The sequence below is a fragment of the Pelodiscus sinensis genome, chromosome 13 (assembly GCF_049634645.1).
Source record: "Pelodiscus sinensis isolate JC-2024 chromosome 13, ASM4963464v1, whole genome shotgun sequence".
NCBI lineage: Eukaryota > Metazoa > Chordata > Testudines > Trionychidae > Pelodiscus > Pelodiscus sinensis.
In genome coordinates, this window is record NC_134723.1 from 10,281,821 (window position 1) to 10,297,618 (window position 15,798).

At 47.0% G+C, this 15,798-nt stretch overlaps 1 protein-coding gene and 1 long non-coding RNA gene across 14 annotated transcripts in view; one reads left to right on the forward strand and one right to left on the reverse strand.

Annotated features, from left to right (window-relative positions):
* PCDH11X (protocadherin 11 X-linked) overlaps positions 1–1,327 on the reverse strand; it is a 1,146,051-nt gene extending 1,144,724 nt beyond the window's left edge. For all 13 annotated transcript variants that reach the window (XR_012906840.1, XR_012906841.1, XR_012906842.1 and 10 more), the window contains exon 1: positions 387–1,327. The gene's annotated coding sequence lies outside the window, so the exon portion shown is untranslated. The remainder of the gene's footprint in view (positions 1–386) is intronic.
* Positions 1,328–1,988: 661 nt separating this feature from the next.
* Positions 1,989–15,798, forward strand: part of LOC142831205 (uncharacterized) — a 112,673-nt gene continuing 98,863 nt past the window's right edge. The window contains exon 1 of the long non-coding RNA XR_012906853.1: positions 1,989–2,115. This is a non-coding gene — a long non-coding RNA (uncharacterized LOC142831205). The remainder of the gene's footprint in view (positions 2,116–15,798) is intronic.

The window sequence follows — 15,798 nt, forward strand, 5'->3', positions numbered from 1 at the left end:
TATGCACTATGTCTGCAAACCAGCACCAAATCAAACTGGCTGGTGGAAGGCACTGGGGAAAGGGGGTGCACGTTCAAGAAAACGTTAACTGAAACCTGATCAAACTGTGCATCACAGACTCAATCTGTAGGAGCCCCTCATCCCTGAATAGTGCAAATTAGCTCAGCGTTCCTGCAGTAACACAGATCATAAATGTGACACATTACAAAGCTTAAACATGTATCTTGCAATTACTCGGAAACTCCATGTGCTCCTCACCATAGATGACTTACATTTTACTTAACCACTTCTAGCCTAATAATCTTCAATCTGGAGGCACTGCTAGCAGTGTGTTGTGAGGGGGGTGAGTGATGAAAAATGCAGAATGTTAATCAACCCCCTCTTACCTTTAATTCCTTGCCTTCGCTGCAAAAGATGTCAAGCTACATTGGCTCCTCAGCACATCAACAAGGCGTCTAGAGTAATGAAGGCTGCCCCATCACATGGAAGTTAGACCAGTTTACACCAGCAAATCCTTGATCCAAAATATAAGCTGCTCCTTCCCATGCAGGCTAGAGCAAAAGATGCATGAACGATTTCCACAGAGGGCACACAATTGTGGAAGAAAAAGGCAGCCTAACTTTTAGCTAAGTCTTGATTTGAGTTTGGCTTTATGTTTTTGCAGCTGTAAAAGGCAAATGCAATTCCACATTAAAAGAACCGCCTTAAAGTCAGTCCGCAACGCTGCTCTTGGTTAAGCTAAGTTGTGCTGTGAGACTTTTAACTAAATCCCCGTCTGCAAGAGCAGTCCAGCAAATCTCTCTCTTTAGGCATAAAACAGAAAGAGGAACGTTAGGTCTATTTGAGGGAAAGACGACAGAGGATCCTTGTTTGCCCCTCTTTGACACAGACTGGAAATTGTGCACAGGAGCTGTCCGGTCCGGCTGGCCCCTGCAAGCGCAGAGGCTGTGGGTGTCGGAGAAGCAGCACCCGGGTGCTAAAGCATCGGATGGCTCAGCTCTGCTGCCGCCGTCTGAACTCCGCTTCCCAGTGCTGCCAGCAAGTCCTCCCCGGCTGACATCACTGCGAAAAAGGAGGGGCACAAATGGAAAATGCAAATCGGGGAGTTGAGGGGATTTTTTTCCTCTTAAAGGTGCCCTGGCGCTTTCTCTCGCTGAATCCCCCGAAAGCAACAGCTGCGGCGTGCGGCCGCGTCTGCCCCCTGCCAGGGCTGCTCTCTGGGGGCGGAACCTCTCAGCAGGCACCGGGGGGCCCTCCCGCCCGCAGCGGCCCCAGTCAGACCCGGGAACGGGCTGCGGGGGGAGACGCGGGACGTGCCTTGCTGCGCTCCCGCAGCCTCCCGCTCGGGGGGCGCTAGGCGCAGGGGACGAGCCGGGGACCCGCGGGGAGGTTCCGTCCAGTTCGGGGAACCTGCTCCCGGCTCGGCCCCTGGAGCGGAGTCCGGGGAGGGGGGCGGTGCCCACCGCGCCCTGGGGCTCCCCCTACCCCGTCGGGTTCCTCCCCGCTCGCGGCCCGGGGTGGGAAGCGGCGGGGCGGGGTGAAGCCGCCGCTCCCCCTGGCGGCGGCAAATCTGGTGCCCGGCTCCAACGGAGCAGCCGGGACGCGCCGCCTGCGCCGAGGGGAGCTGAGCTCGGGCCCCCGGGTTGCGCCCTGCCCCAGCCGCGCGGCGGACAGCCCGGAGCTAGGGCCCGCGGGCCAGGCTGCGCTGTCCCGGCGGCCCCTGTTGCACATGGCGCCAGCGAGGCTCTCGGAAACGGCCGCGGCTTCCTTGCTGGGCAGCCCCGCTCCCCAGGGCCTGCCGCGGCTGCAGCGCACGGGCGGCGCTGCCTGGCTGTCCTGCCGGGTCCCCCCGCTGTAGCGCTGCTCCCGAGGGAAGGGCTCTCCCCCCACGGACAGTAACTAATGGACTGGCACTTGGCTCTTTCTGTTCCCCGGCACTACCAGCCTGGGCTACAGAGTTACACCGTGACAATCCTGTGCAGCTCGCCGGACGTCAGGTTAGGACCTCAAGTAGGTCGGAGTGTGTGACAGCAGCGTGCACTCTGCCTGGCTCGGCTTCTGTCTCCATTTGCAGCTTGAGTTTGCTGTCGCATAAATCTGGCGTTGACTGGTGAAGTAAGTGGAGTTACTCTGAGCTGCAAGCTCAGATTCAGTCGTTAGACATCAGTTCACAGAGCTGGGGTTTCTGGTCTCTTCTCTGGCCCATCAGCCTTCACAAACTGGAGTTTCCCTTCTAAGAAGGAGGAGAGGATGGAATTATTCCAGCTCAAGAGTAGCAATTTACCAGTTATTCAAACCTTTACCCACATTTTTTTAGAAATTGTAAGAATGATTAATTAATCTGTCATGTGGGACAAGATTTGTCTTTTACACTTCTATTGTAATGGGTAATTGGAGTAAAACTGCAGATTATGAAGTGAAAGTCAAACCAAAACACTGTCACTTTATCTCTGCCCCTAGTATCAGAGCTTTAACAAAATAATCTCTATGTACAGTTAGCCATTTTGCCAGTGACGATTGAGGAAATGAACTGTAGCTAATAGATCATTTATAGTGTTTATTTTAATAATTTGAGTATCTTGAATCATTTGCTGGATTTTTCAAGATGCCTGAAGTGTACAATTATCACTGAACAAAGTAATTATTAATAAATACTTAAGTATTTTCTCAGAACTTTGCCAACTAAAGACTATAGATTTAAACTCTTTAATAATTAACAAGAGAAGATATTCTACTCAATCCATGGCAGACCAGAAAAAAATCTGGATGAACCCTAACTCATTTTAAAATGAACACCACAAAAAGCCATGTAAAATGTCTTTGACTTTATTCTATAACAGGGGTGGAGAACCTAAGGCCTGGGGGCCAACTATGGCCCTCGGTTTGCCTCAATCCTGCCCCTGACACTCAGGAGTTCGGATTCCTTCCCCCAACCTCCTGTGGGACCAGAGCACACAGTCTACTAGCCTGTGCACCAGTAGGCTCTGGCGTTCAAGGGGAATGTGGAGAGTGTCTTTTCATTCTCAGTTGGTCAGTGAGGATTTTTTATTTTATTTTATTTTGCCTCTCACTTGTGTGTGGCCCCTGACTGAATTTTCTGTGTGTCAGTGCCCCCCCAACCCAAAAAAGGTTCCCCACCCCTGCTTATAAGATGGTTTTAATAGTTTAGTTTCAACACAGTATAAACTTAACATTTCATTTCTGTTATAAAACGAGAAACATGTAGTTACACTGTTCTAAGAAAATAAGGCATGTTCTTTAAACACCAGATCACTCAATGAACTCTAGCATAGACCTGTAAATGAAACACGAAGGACAACTCCCATCGGCGTCCAGTACTCCTCCTTTTGTGAAGAGTAAGGAAAGCCAGGAGGAACGTTTGCTCCTATCGGCTTCCCTCACTGTGGATGCACGATGGCTTGGCTTAATGTAAGCCAATTCCAGCTATGCATTTTACACGTACCTTTAAGCCAACTTTCCTTGTGTTAGTGTAGACCAAGCCAAGTTTTTAAAGGACAGAAATAATTTCATTGATAATAACCAACAGTTGATTTTGGAGTATATCTTTCAAGTTTCAAGTAGATGAGTTAGCTAACTAATGATCATGTAATTAACTTTCACTTCATTTACAAAACCAAAGCACTGAAAGCAAGGAAATGAATAAAGACACCAAAAATATTGTGCTGTTCATGTAACACATGCATTATTCTTCTCAAGAACAAACACATTTCAGCATGTAGTATACTTACCCTGAGCGAAATTAAGGTCTCACTTACATTTGTACTTATTAGTTTATGCACATCTTATTGGAACTACACTCGTGTAAAGAAGCAGGATCAGGGCTAATGTCTTTGCAGGCTGTGCAGGATCAACCTCACCATCATCCTAGGACTTCCATTTGTAAGCAAAGAAAGTAGCAAAGATTAGCAAATTTCTACTGAAGACGTCTCATCCAGGATTGCCCTTCCCTGGTTTTTATTCTTTCTTTGTTTTAACGCCACAGCCCAGACTCTCTTGCTTGGATCCAGGATGGAGATAATGAGCCATATCTACCACAGTAAGATTGTTGGAATCTCTGGATTTTCCAGTAAGGTGTCAGTATCTGGTAATGGTCGATCAACCAAACTGTCCTATCATGCTACTTGGTGCTTTTTTTTGTAAAAAAAAAAAAATAATAATAAAGTGCCAGTACTCTTTAAGACCCAGCGAACTGTCAGCCATTTTAATTACAGAGGTGCCAGCACTCTCCATTCTTTCTATGTAAGCTCTGACTGGAGGTGCCAGTAATGCGTACAGGGCAGTACCATCACAAAAAAAGCACTGGTGCTGCTACCTAGCAACTTTAACCGTGACCCAAGATTTTAATATAAGTTTTATTATCTTGATTTCTGCATCAAAATATTGACTAGTAATTAGTTAATACATTTTGCAATTGCCAGTAGAATTTATTGCAGTTTTTTAATAATGTATATAGATTAATGAAAAGTGTCTAACATTATACTGCATGTTATAATTGCATGTTATGTGGATGCTTGCATTTCAAGCAGAATGCATGTCAAACACATGTATGTGTAATATTTCTTTTCCAGAATGGTTTGAGTTGTGTTTATATAAATTAATTTACTAAACAGTCAGCATTTACTGAGAGTCACAGCCCAGTCTAAATAAATGAGATAGCAAGAAGATTATTGTTAAAAGTATATGAAGAGATGGTAAAACCAAAAAGCCTGGAGAATAATACTTTTATTCCCTTCCTGGAAATAATCTCTGACTGTGCTGCTGTCTGAAGTGGCAGTGCCATGAGTGCCAGCCTCAGGCCAGATTGTCATGAAGTTGGGCAGAGACCCCAAACTTTTGGTTTAAAATGTGCCAGAGTTGCAGTAGTCTCTTAACTCGTAATGTCTTTAGGGCTAACCCAGCTGACCTTGGGGATCTCTGCTTCTGTTTTATAGCATCAACTCTGTTAGAGTCCAAACAGCAAAAGATGAAAAAAAAAATTGCCAGCTATCTTTATTTCCTTCCAGAATTCAAACAAATGGAATGAGCCCCTTTGCATGTAGCCTCTTCATGGGGAATTCATAGACTTATAGACTTTAAGGTCAGAAGGGACCATTATGATCATCTAGTCTGACTCCCTGCATAGTGCAGGCCACAGAATCTCACCCACCCACTGCTAGAATAATCCTCTCATCTATATCTCAGATATTAAAGCCTTCAAATACTTTGAAGACCCCAAGATGCAGAGAATCCTCCAGCTGTGATCTGTACCCCATGCTACAGAGGAAGGCGAAAAACCTCCAGAGCCTCTGCCAATCTACCCTCGAGGAAAATTCCTTCCCGACCCCAAATATGGCAATCAGCTAAACCCTGAGCATGTGGGCAAGACTCACCAGCCAGACAACCAAAAAGTTCTCTATAGTAACTCCTATCATCCCTCCATTGACCTATTTCCCACTGATAATCAATGGTCAATTAGTTACCAAGATCATGTTATCTCATCAAACCATCCCCTTCATAAACCCATCTAGTTTAATCTTGAAGCCAGATAGATCTTTTGCCCCCACTATTTCCCTTGGAAGGCTGTTCCAGAACCACACTCCTCTAATGGATAGAAACCATTTGTCTAATCTCAAGTCTAAACTTCCTACAAGCCAGGTTATATCCATTTGTTCTTGTGTCCACATTGGTATTAAGCTTAAATAATTCCTCTTCCTCCCTGGCATTTATCCCTCTAATATATTTAAAGAGAGCAATCATGTCCCCCCTCAGCCTTCTTTTGGTTAAAGTAAACAAGCCAAGCTCCTTGAGTCTCCTTTCATAAGACAGGTTTTCCATTCCTCGGATCATCCTAGTGGCCCTTCTTTGTACCTGTTCCAGTTTGAATTCATCCTTCTTAAACATGGGAGACCAGAACTGCACACAGTATTCCAAATGGGGTCTCACCAATGCCTTGTATAATGGCACTAACACCTCCTTATCCCTACTGGAAATACCTCGCCTAATACATCCCAAGACCTTTTTCACGGCCATGTCACAATGGCGGCTCACCTTGTGTGTCTGTGCAAGGGAATAAGGGAACAATGAGTTGCTCCTTTACTTCTCTGTGCTCACTATTAGTGTGAATAAGGCTATGGAGTGGATGGAGGGAGGAGACTGCTGTTCTCCTTCCATGTAGTGGGGCACAGAAGGAAAAACCGTCTGTACCAGCTGTAAGGCTAGCACAGATTACTTTTCCACTCAGAGCAAAGTGGGGAGCCAGGAGACACTGTAGTTCCTAGTTTGCCCCTTTGAATGGTTGAACAAATTTTCTTCACCTTTTGCACAGAAATTATTCCTTGGATATGTCTACACTGCACAGCTATTTTGGGATACCAGAGGTATCCTGAAATAGCGACTCTGCATCTACACAAGCTGCCTGTTACAGTGAACCCTCGCTACTTCGCGGTTCGACTATCGCGGATTCACGACTTCGCGGACTTTTTTCATTACATTATGTATATACGTGAATCCGCGATGGTCGAACCGCGAAGTAGCGGTTACCAAAACTTTAAAAAGCCTCCGGGGAAGCCGGCGGGGGGGCATCCCAGGCGCGCCTGGGCTGCTCCCCCGCCGGAGCCCCTCCGCGGCTTTCAAAGCCTCCGGGGAAGCCGGCGGGGGGGCATCCCAGGCGCGCCTGGGCTGCTCCCCCGCCAGAGCCCCTCCGCGGCTTTCAAAGCCTCGGGGGAAGCCGGCGGGGGGGGCATCCCAGGCGCGCCTGGGCTGCTCCCCCGCCGGAGCCCCTCCGCGGCTTTCAAAGCCTCGGGGGAAGCCGGCGGGGGGGGCATCCCAGGCGCGCCTGGGCTGCTCCCCCGCCGGAGCCCCTCCGCGGCTTTCAAAGCCTCGGGGGAAGCCGGCGGGGGGGCATCCCAGGCGCGCCTGGGCTGCTCCCCCGCCGGAGCCCCTCCGCGGCTTTCAAAGCCTCGGGGGAAGCCGGCGGGGGGGGGGCATCCCAGGCGCGCCTGGGCTGCTCCCCCGCCGGAGCCCCTCCGCGGCTTTCAAAGCCTCGGGGGAAGCCGGCGGGGGGGCATCCCAGGCGCGCCTGGGCTGCTCCCCCGCCGGAGCCCCTCCGCGGCTTTCAAAGCCTCGGGGGAAGCCGGCGGGGGGGGCATCCCAGGCGCGCCTGGGCTGCTCCCCCGCCGGAGCCCCTCCGCGGCTTTCAAAGCCTCGGGGGAAGCCGGCGGGGGGGGCATCCCAGGCGCGCCTGGGCTGCTCCCCCGCCGGAGCCCCTCCGCGGCTTTCAAAGCCTCCGGGGAAGCCAGCGGGGGGGCATCCCAGGCGCGCCTGGGCTGCTCCCCCGCCGGAGCCCCTCCGCGGCTTTCAAAGCCTCGGGGGAAGCCGGCGGGGGGGGCATCCCAGGCGCGCCTGGGCTGCTCCCCCGCCGGAGCCCCTCCGCGGCTTTCAAAGCCTCGGGGGAAGCTGGCGGGGGGGGCATCCCAGGCGCGCCTGGGCTGCTCCCCCGCCGGAGCCCCTCCGCGGCTTTCAAAGCCTCCGGGGAAGCCAGCGGGGGGGCATCCCAGGCGCGCCTGGGCTGCTCCCCCGCCGGAGCCCCTCCGCGGCTTTCAAAGCCTCGGGGGAAGCCGGCGGGGGGGGCATCCCAGGCGCGCCTGGGCTGCTCCCCCGCCGGCTTCCCCCGAGGCTTTGAAAGCCGCGGAGGGGCTCCGGCGGGGGAGCAGCCCAGGCGCGCCTGGGATGCCCCCCCCGCCGGCTTCCCCCGAGGCTTTGAAAGCCGCGGAGGGGCTCCGGCGGGGGAGCAGCCCAGGCGCGCCTGGGATGCCCCCCCCGCCGGCTTCCCCCGAGGCTTTGAGGATCCTACTTCTACTTCGCGGATTTTCATCTATCGCGGTAGGGTTTGGAACCTATCTACCGCGATAAACGAGGGTTCACTGTATTTCTAAATATTTTTTTAAATAACGGGCGTGTTATTTCGGCATCCCAGTAATGCTCGTTCCACGAGGAATAAGGGTTGTCTCAAAATTGAATGTTATTTTGAAATTTGGTGCTATGTAGATGTGCCAGATTTCAAAATAAGCTATTTTGAAGTAGATTCGAAATGAGAGTTAATTTGCATAATGCAAATTGTGTATCTTATTTCGAGTTTAGCGTGCTATATAGACGTACCCCTTGACTTCAAAGTAACTCTGGCAGTTTTGGGGACAAGTGACAATTGTATGTGCTTCAATTTCCTTTACTAAAAATACTGAGTGACATTACGTAAGAGTATAGAAGCAAGTATAAAACTAATGATCTAAAATTACATCAGGAAGATGTGAAGGAACCCTTATAGAAAATGTGTCTAATCTTACCTTCTCTGAGGTCATCAACAAAACTGTGAGGGTACTTTCTGAGACCTTAATATGTGGAGCGGTGTTGCATTATCTAGCTTTTTGGAGCTTAAAATTCTTTATCTGCCGTCAGTCTGTGAAAACATTTGATCAGTTAGCCAATTCAGCTGATTTATGGCATGATGAAGACAAATGTTTAGCCTTAATATGCTAGTGTGTATTTACTGAAGGAGACATTCTGCTGGCTTTGACATGGGTCTGGAAGCCAGGAGCTTCTGAGTGCTGATCCCAGCTCTGAAAATTATTTAAATTGTTGGTTCTGTGCTAGTCGATTAATTTCTTTACCTCACTTTCCTCAGTACAGAAAGATAAGGCTAGGTTCATAAAATGCTTAGGCACCTAAAGTCTGGATTTAGACACTAACTCCCAATTTTAGGCTATACTGTGATTCACAAAATCCCCAGTGAATTCAGCAGGCACCTAAATTTGGTACGTAAGTAAGTAAAAGTTCCCTAAGCACCTGAATTTCTATTTCTAAACACAGGCATTGGTTCCTCACTTTAAATATCTGGATGCCTGTCTTTTGCGGAAACTCAGAAGCAATTCCCAAACCAGGGGGGGAGAGATATTTGCCCATGTGGGTGCTCTGAGGCTGTCTGTGAAATCAGGACCTATTCAAAGCCAGTCTTGGGGACATGTCCACCTTATAATCTTTAGTACAAAAGTTAAAGCACTTACCTGTGATGTGGTAGACCCGGGCTCAATACTCAGCCCCTCTCTGTTGGAGTGGGAAACAAGATTTGAACAAGGATTTCCCCTGAGGTGAGTGCCTTAACAACTAATGAAAGAGTCATTAGAGGAGAGGGCCTGGATCCATGTACAATGAAGCAACTTCAACTACTTAAAGCAGCATTGGACAGGAATGTTAGACACAATGACATTGTAGCCTGCTAATAACCGTGGCCCTAGAGGGCAGCTGGGAGATCCATGGACCACTCCTCCTGTTCCACTGACTCTTCACTTAGAATATGGCTACACTAGTCACCCTAGTTCCAACTAGGGTGGCTAATGTAGTCATTTGAACTTGCAAATGAAGCCCGGGATTTAAATATCCTGGGCTTCATTTGCATGTTCCCGGGCGCCGCCATTTTTAAAATGGTAGCTAAAAATGGCGGCGCCCGGGAACATGCAAATGAAGCCCAGGATATTTAAATCCCGGGCTTCATTTGCAAGTTCGAATGACTACATTAGCCACGCTAGTTCGAACTAGGGTGGCTAGTGTAGCCATACCCTTAGTTATCCACAATGGAACACCTTTTGCAGGAGACACTGTGGGACTCTAGCATACATCAGAATATCCCAAAGCTCATTAGTTAGAGTACTCTCCCCTGAGAGATCCTTCTTCAAATCCTCTTCTTCCCCATGCCTCTGGCATGGGTGAGTTGAACCTGGCTCTCCTTCCCATTAAGTGAGTTTGCTATAGTTATAAGATAGACATCACTACTACCTTCTCCTGTTTTGGGTAGTCAGGGTGCCTGCCCAAGTCATTCTCATAAGAAGCTCCTTACACAACTAAACAGCTCTTGCTCCAGTAGAAGATTTCTCAGTTGTGGATCGCTAGATCATAGAATCATAGAATCCTAGAACTGGAAGGGACCTGCAAGAGATCATTAAGTCTTGTCCCGTGCCCTCACAGCAGGACCAACTAGCTTCCCTATAGTCTGGATTTACACATTTATCTCCCTGAGGGGGCAAGGCTTAGTCCACTTTCCTCTTGTTGGCATCTCCTATTGGCTAGCCTTGCTTGCTCCACAGCTAATATGCTATCTTTTTGTGTCTCACATTCTAAAGCACCCATCTTCTGTATAAGGTTATCTAGACGCCCAACTCAGGCTTTGTGCATCACAGTGTTTCTGTGAATTTCTGTGTCCCTAACAGTTAAGTTTCTTCCACTAAGTCTGTTGGTGAAACTAGCCAATAATGCTTACCTTACTGGTACATTATAAAGATTAACTAATTAGTGGTCCACATCCTGCTTGTCACTTTTACTACACTCCTACTGATTTTGAAAGAAATTTGAAATTAAGGGTGATCAGGATTGGGCTTGAAATTGTAGCATGTTCGTACAGGAAGGGCCAAATTCTTCCCACAGTTATACTTGTGCAACTTCACAGAATTCAGTGAAGTTACACAAATACCACTAAGAGGAATTTAGTGAAAATATTGCTGAGTATTATTGTGTAATTGGTATATTAACTAGATAAATAGCACAGTCCTCTAAGAGACGTGTACAAGACTACAACCACACATTTGAAACGTTTCCTGTTTCAATGACTATTCTTTGCTCCAGATGTCTGCATGGTAGCTTTTTCCTTCAGTCCAACATTGAAGCTGTGATACGCTTTTTAATAACATTTATTGATCAAATGTAAGAAGTTTGGATTGTATTACTTTTAGTAATGCTGTGATGTCTAATTAAATAAGTTCAGGGGGTAAGATCAAGTCAGTGCTGGCAATTTGCCTCTAAGGCTAAATCTTGCAGTGTATCACACACAGGAAAATAAAATATAAAAAAGTAGAATGTAAGTTTATTATCATAAAGTTGTCAAGTGACAGTGGTTTTTAAATGTCTCATGAATTATGTACAAAATCCCTTACTTTTCACAGTGAGCCTTTTGAGAGCTCATGTATGCATTTTTGAAAAGGCTACAATGTTTTTAAAGTGTGTTTGCAAGACAAGATGTAAGACAAATTCAGAGTAGTGGAGCTTAATTAATAGCACAAGCAATGAAATTTGTGAGGCTGGTTCTGCCTTCAGTTACACCAGTGTAGATCAGTAGTGATGCTAGCAACGTGAATGGAGTTACAATGCAAAGCTGGATTAAGTGAGAGAAAAACGACACTCTGAATCTTTAAATTTAGACAAGCAATTCAAGAATGGCTCCTGTATAGTAAACAATATTTTTCATCTACCCTTGCTAAAAGGTACTTGATGGGGAATAAAATGCCACTCAAATTGTGCATTGAAATTAACTTTTACACTTACTAAGTGCTGAACTACACTGCTCTCTCTATCTTTAAAGTGGATTAATGACTTGTAAAATAATAGGAATCCAAAAAAACCTTTGAAATACATTGTGTCTCTCTGCTATGCTTTACAGCACAGATTGTGTATAAGAAAGAGTCTAGACATGCAAAAATGCTAGAATAAACAATACCTTTATTGTTATGTTAAATTAGCTTTTACTAGGAAGCAACAGGTTTCAGTTTGATGCCCACTAACAAAAGGCAACTTAGTTTAGGTTTCTGCTCAAATATGAAATAAAGAAAAGATATTTTAAGTAATAAAATATCCTATCACCAGCTATTTTAATGTCATAAAAGTTCAGCTTTTATATACTGCTTCATATGTAATTTCTCCATAACTTCTGCATATTTTGCTTAGACCCATGAAATTAATGTTTACCACATAATGTCATTTTAGTGACTAATCTAACCAACTTTTTGCACATAAATATCTTTCACAGTAACATAATACTCAAAATAAGGTTTCAAATATTGCTTGAGCCTACATACATATTTTTCTTTTCCTATTATAGTTCGCTTTAAGTTATATTCCTCTCTAGTACCATTTAACAAGTTATCTCATCAAATCAAGACTGAGATGCCCAATTTATTACCAAGCGTGGAGGAACAGGTTGTTTATCATAAAGTGCAATGAGCAGACAAGTCATGGTAAGGTAATCGCGAGTAGAACATCTGTACACTATGGATTTTCACAGTACAGCCAGGTAGGGTGTTAATTAAATACTCAGATAAATGTCCTGATAATTGTGCATCTCTCCCATGGACTGCCAGGTAAGGTAGTCCTTATTGAGAATAAGTATTCTAAATTCAACACCTAGGCCACGTCTATACTAGCAGTTAAGCTGGCAAAAGATTTGTTGCTCAGGCATGTGAAAAAACATACCTCTGGGTGACTTACATTTGCTGGCATAGGTCCTCATGTGCACAGCTCTATGTCAGCAGGAGATGTTCTTCTGCCAAAATAGCTACTACCATACATTAAGCTGGTTTTGTTATGTCAACAGGAAAGTTCTCTCCTGTCAACATAACATGGCTACAGCATATCTATATCGGTACAGCTGTGGCACTGTAAGCTTGTAAATGTAGACATCGTTTTAGAGTCAGTCTCTCAGGTGAGCATTTGGGAAGTCATCCATGATTCAGCTACTCTCCTAATCCATGACAACAGAAATAAATGAATTAATGTCTCCAATGAAAATAGAGATTCGAATATTGCTGAATAGTCTGTATACCAGTGGTGGCCAACCCATTTAACAAAGAGCCAAAACAGTGGTGGAAAAAATGCAAAGACGCAACGGAATTGTCAAGAAAAACAAGGGAGAAAAGGAGGCTGCCCCTTTAAGGAGCAAGCAAGCTTAGGCTTTTTGGCCATATCAGGTTCCCATTGAGGGCCGGCATCTTGGGCACCATTTTGAATCGCCGACCCGGTGAGCACAAAGGGGCTGGGGCGGGGGTCATTGGGCGGGGGGGCTCAGGAGTGACTTTGTGAGCCACATTATTTGGGGGGAGAATAGCCGTATTAGGCTCGCGAACAGCGGGTTGGCCATGGTTGCTGTATACTATTATGAGGGAGTTGATACGGTCACAAGATAATACCCTACAAGAGAATTTAAACTGAGAGGTTGTCATCATTGTCTAGTGAAAGAGGAGGTGTAGCTTCTGATTATCTTTTTTTTCTATCCTAGATAGCTATGCCTGTGACCAAAAATTGTAGCTGAAGGTTGAGGTACTAGCCTGGGCTTGAAAGACCCAGATTTAATTCCTTTCTCCACTACCAGACTTCCTCTGTGCCTGAAAACAAGTCACTTAATCTCTGTCTCTCACTGTCTACACTGGCCGCTTGCTTTTCCGGAAAAGCAATGACGATCTACTGTAAAATTGTCAGTCTTTTTCCGGAAAAACTATGCTGCTCCCGTTCGGGCAAAAGTCCTTTTCCGGAAAAACTGTTCTGGAAAAGGGCCAGTGTAGACAGCACAGTAGTCTTTTCCGCAAAAAAGCCCCAATCGCGAAAATGACGATTGGGGCTTTTTTCCAGAAAAGCGTGTCTACATTGGCCACGGACGCTTTTCCGGAAAAAGTGCTTTTCTGGAAAAGCATCCTGCCAATGTAGACGCGCTTTTTCCAGAAATACTTATAATGGAAAACTGTGTAGACGTAGCCAGTGTAGACGTAGCCAATATGTAAAAAATGGTATTTCCTTATCACAGAGGAGCACTGCAGGTTCCTGTGGATACTCTAGTGTAAAAGGGGGAATAAGTATCTTAGATAAATTACTTGCTTTTTAACTCTCTGGGAAGTTTAAAAAAGCAGACCCTTTACAAAATAAACCCTCATCCTTTCACATGCAAAACTCTTAGGGTGTGTCTAGACTACATGCCTCCTTCGACGGAGGCATGTAGATTAGCCAGATCGGAAGAGGGAAATGAAGCCGCGATTAAAATAATCGCGGCTTCATTTAAATTTAAATGGCTGCCCCGATCTGCCGATCAGCTGTTTGTCGGCAGATCGGGGCAGTCTGGACGCGACGCGCCGACAAAGAAGCCTTTCTTCATCGGCACAGGTAAGCCTCGTGAAACCAGGTTTCTTTGTCGGCGCGTCGCGTCCAGACTGCCCCGATCTGCCGACAAACAGCTGATCGGCAGATCGGGGCAGCCATTTAAATTTAAATGAAGCCGCGATTATTTTAATCGCGGCTTCATTTCCCTCTTCCGATCTGGCTAATCTACATGCCTCCGTCGAAGGAGGCATGTAGTCTAGACACACCCTTTGGGTATGTCTACACTACCCTCCTAGTTCGAACTAGGAGGGTAATGTAGGCATACCGCACTTGCAAATGAAGCCCGGGATTTGAATTTCCCGGGCTTCATTTGCATAAGCGGGGAGCCGCCATTTTTAAAACCCCGCTGGTTCGAACCCCGTGCAGCGCGGCTACACGGGGCACAAACTAGGCAGTTCTAACTAGGCTTCCTAGGTCCACTGAGACCCCCCGACCCTGAGCCCTGAGCTTACAATGGCCGTCCTGGGTCAGACCAAAGGTCCATCTAGCCCAGTAGCCTGTCTGCTGACAGCGGCCAACCCTAGGGACCCTGGAGGGGATGGACCGAAGACAGTGACCAAGCCATTTGTCTCGTGCCATCCCTCTCCAGCCTTCCACAAACCTTGGGCAGGGACACCACTCCTACCCCCTGGCTAATACCACTCCATGGACCCAACGTCCATGACTTGATCTCACTTCCCTTTAAACTCTGTTCCAGTTCTAGCCTTCACAGCCTCCTGCAGCAAGGAGTTCCACAGGTTGACTCTGCTTTGTGAAGAAGAACTTTCTGTTACTAATTTGAAGCCTGCTACCCATTCTTTTCCTTTGGTGTCCTCTAGTCCTTCTTTATGGGAACTAATGAAGAACTTTTCTGTATGCACTGTCTCCACCCAACTCCTGCTTTTAGAGACCTCTATCATGTCCCCCCTCCGTCTCCTCTTTTCGAAGCTGAAAATTCCCAGTCTCTTTAGCCTCTCTTCCTATGGGACCTGTTCCCAACCCATGATCATTTTAGTTGCCCTCCCCTCTCCCAGCCTCTCTCTTCCCCTCTCCCACCTCCTTTTCCCAGTCTCCCCCAGTTTTGTTCAATAAAGACAGATTCCATTTTGGAAGATACATTATCTTTATTTTGTACATCAAGAAGAGGGGCTAGGGAAGGGTAAGTGGAAGGAGGTGAGGGAGGAATGGGGCACGAGCCCCCGATGGGGAGGACTGGGCTGGCTCTGTGGGCTTCTGGGGGTGGAAGCTCTCCTGCAGCCCCCCAATTGCTCCCTCTCCCCAGATGGCAGCCTGCAGCAAGTGCAGCCGAGTGCTGTGATGTGCCCAGTGTGGGCACTCAGGGCAATCCAAGCCAGGACTGCTTTGCAAGCGGGGCACCCCTGAGAACTGTCTGTCCGGGGTGGGGGTCGGGACCCTTTAAGCACAGCCCTCGGCTAGCCTGAGACAGCATCTCCACGCTCTAAGTCCTCATCTGATGGCCTGCCAGCACTGCTTCCGGCCATCCTTAACCTCGGTTCAGGGTCCACTTAATGTGGACGCGCTAGTTCGAATTAGCAAAACACTAATTCGAACTAGTTTTTAGTTCTAGATGCATTAGTTCGAATTAGCTTAGTTTGAATTAACTAATTCGAACTAAATTAGTTCGAATTAGCGCTGTAGTATAGACATACCCCAAAAGATTAGGGACTACTGGTCTAGATAAATCCATTAGGTTTTATTGTTTTATGGTTTGGGAATGGGAATCTGATGTCTGTGCATTTAGAAATGGGTTTTCCTCTCTTTTGTAACTACATTTTGTTCCCATGGGAAAATTCCCCATGAGTTTATTAACTGGTGGCTCTTACCATCTCTAGC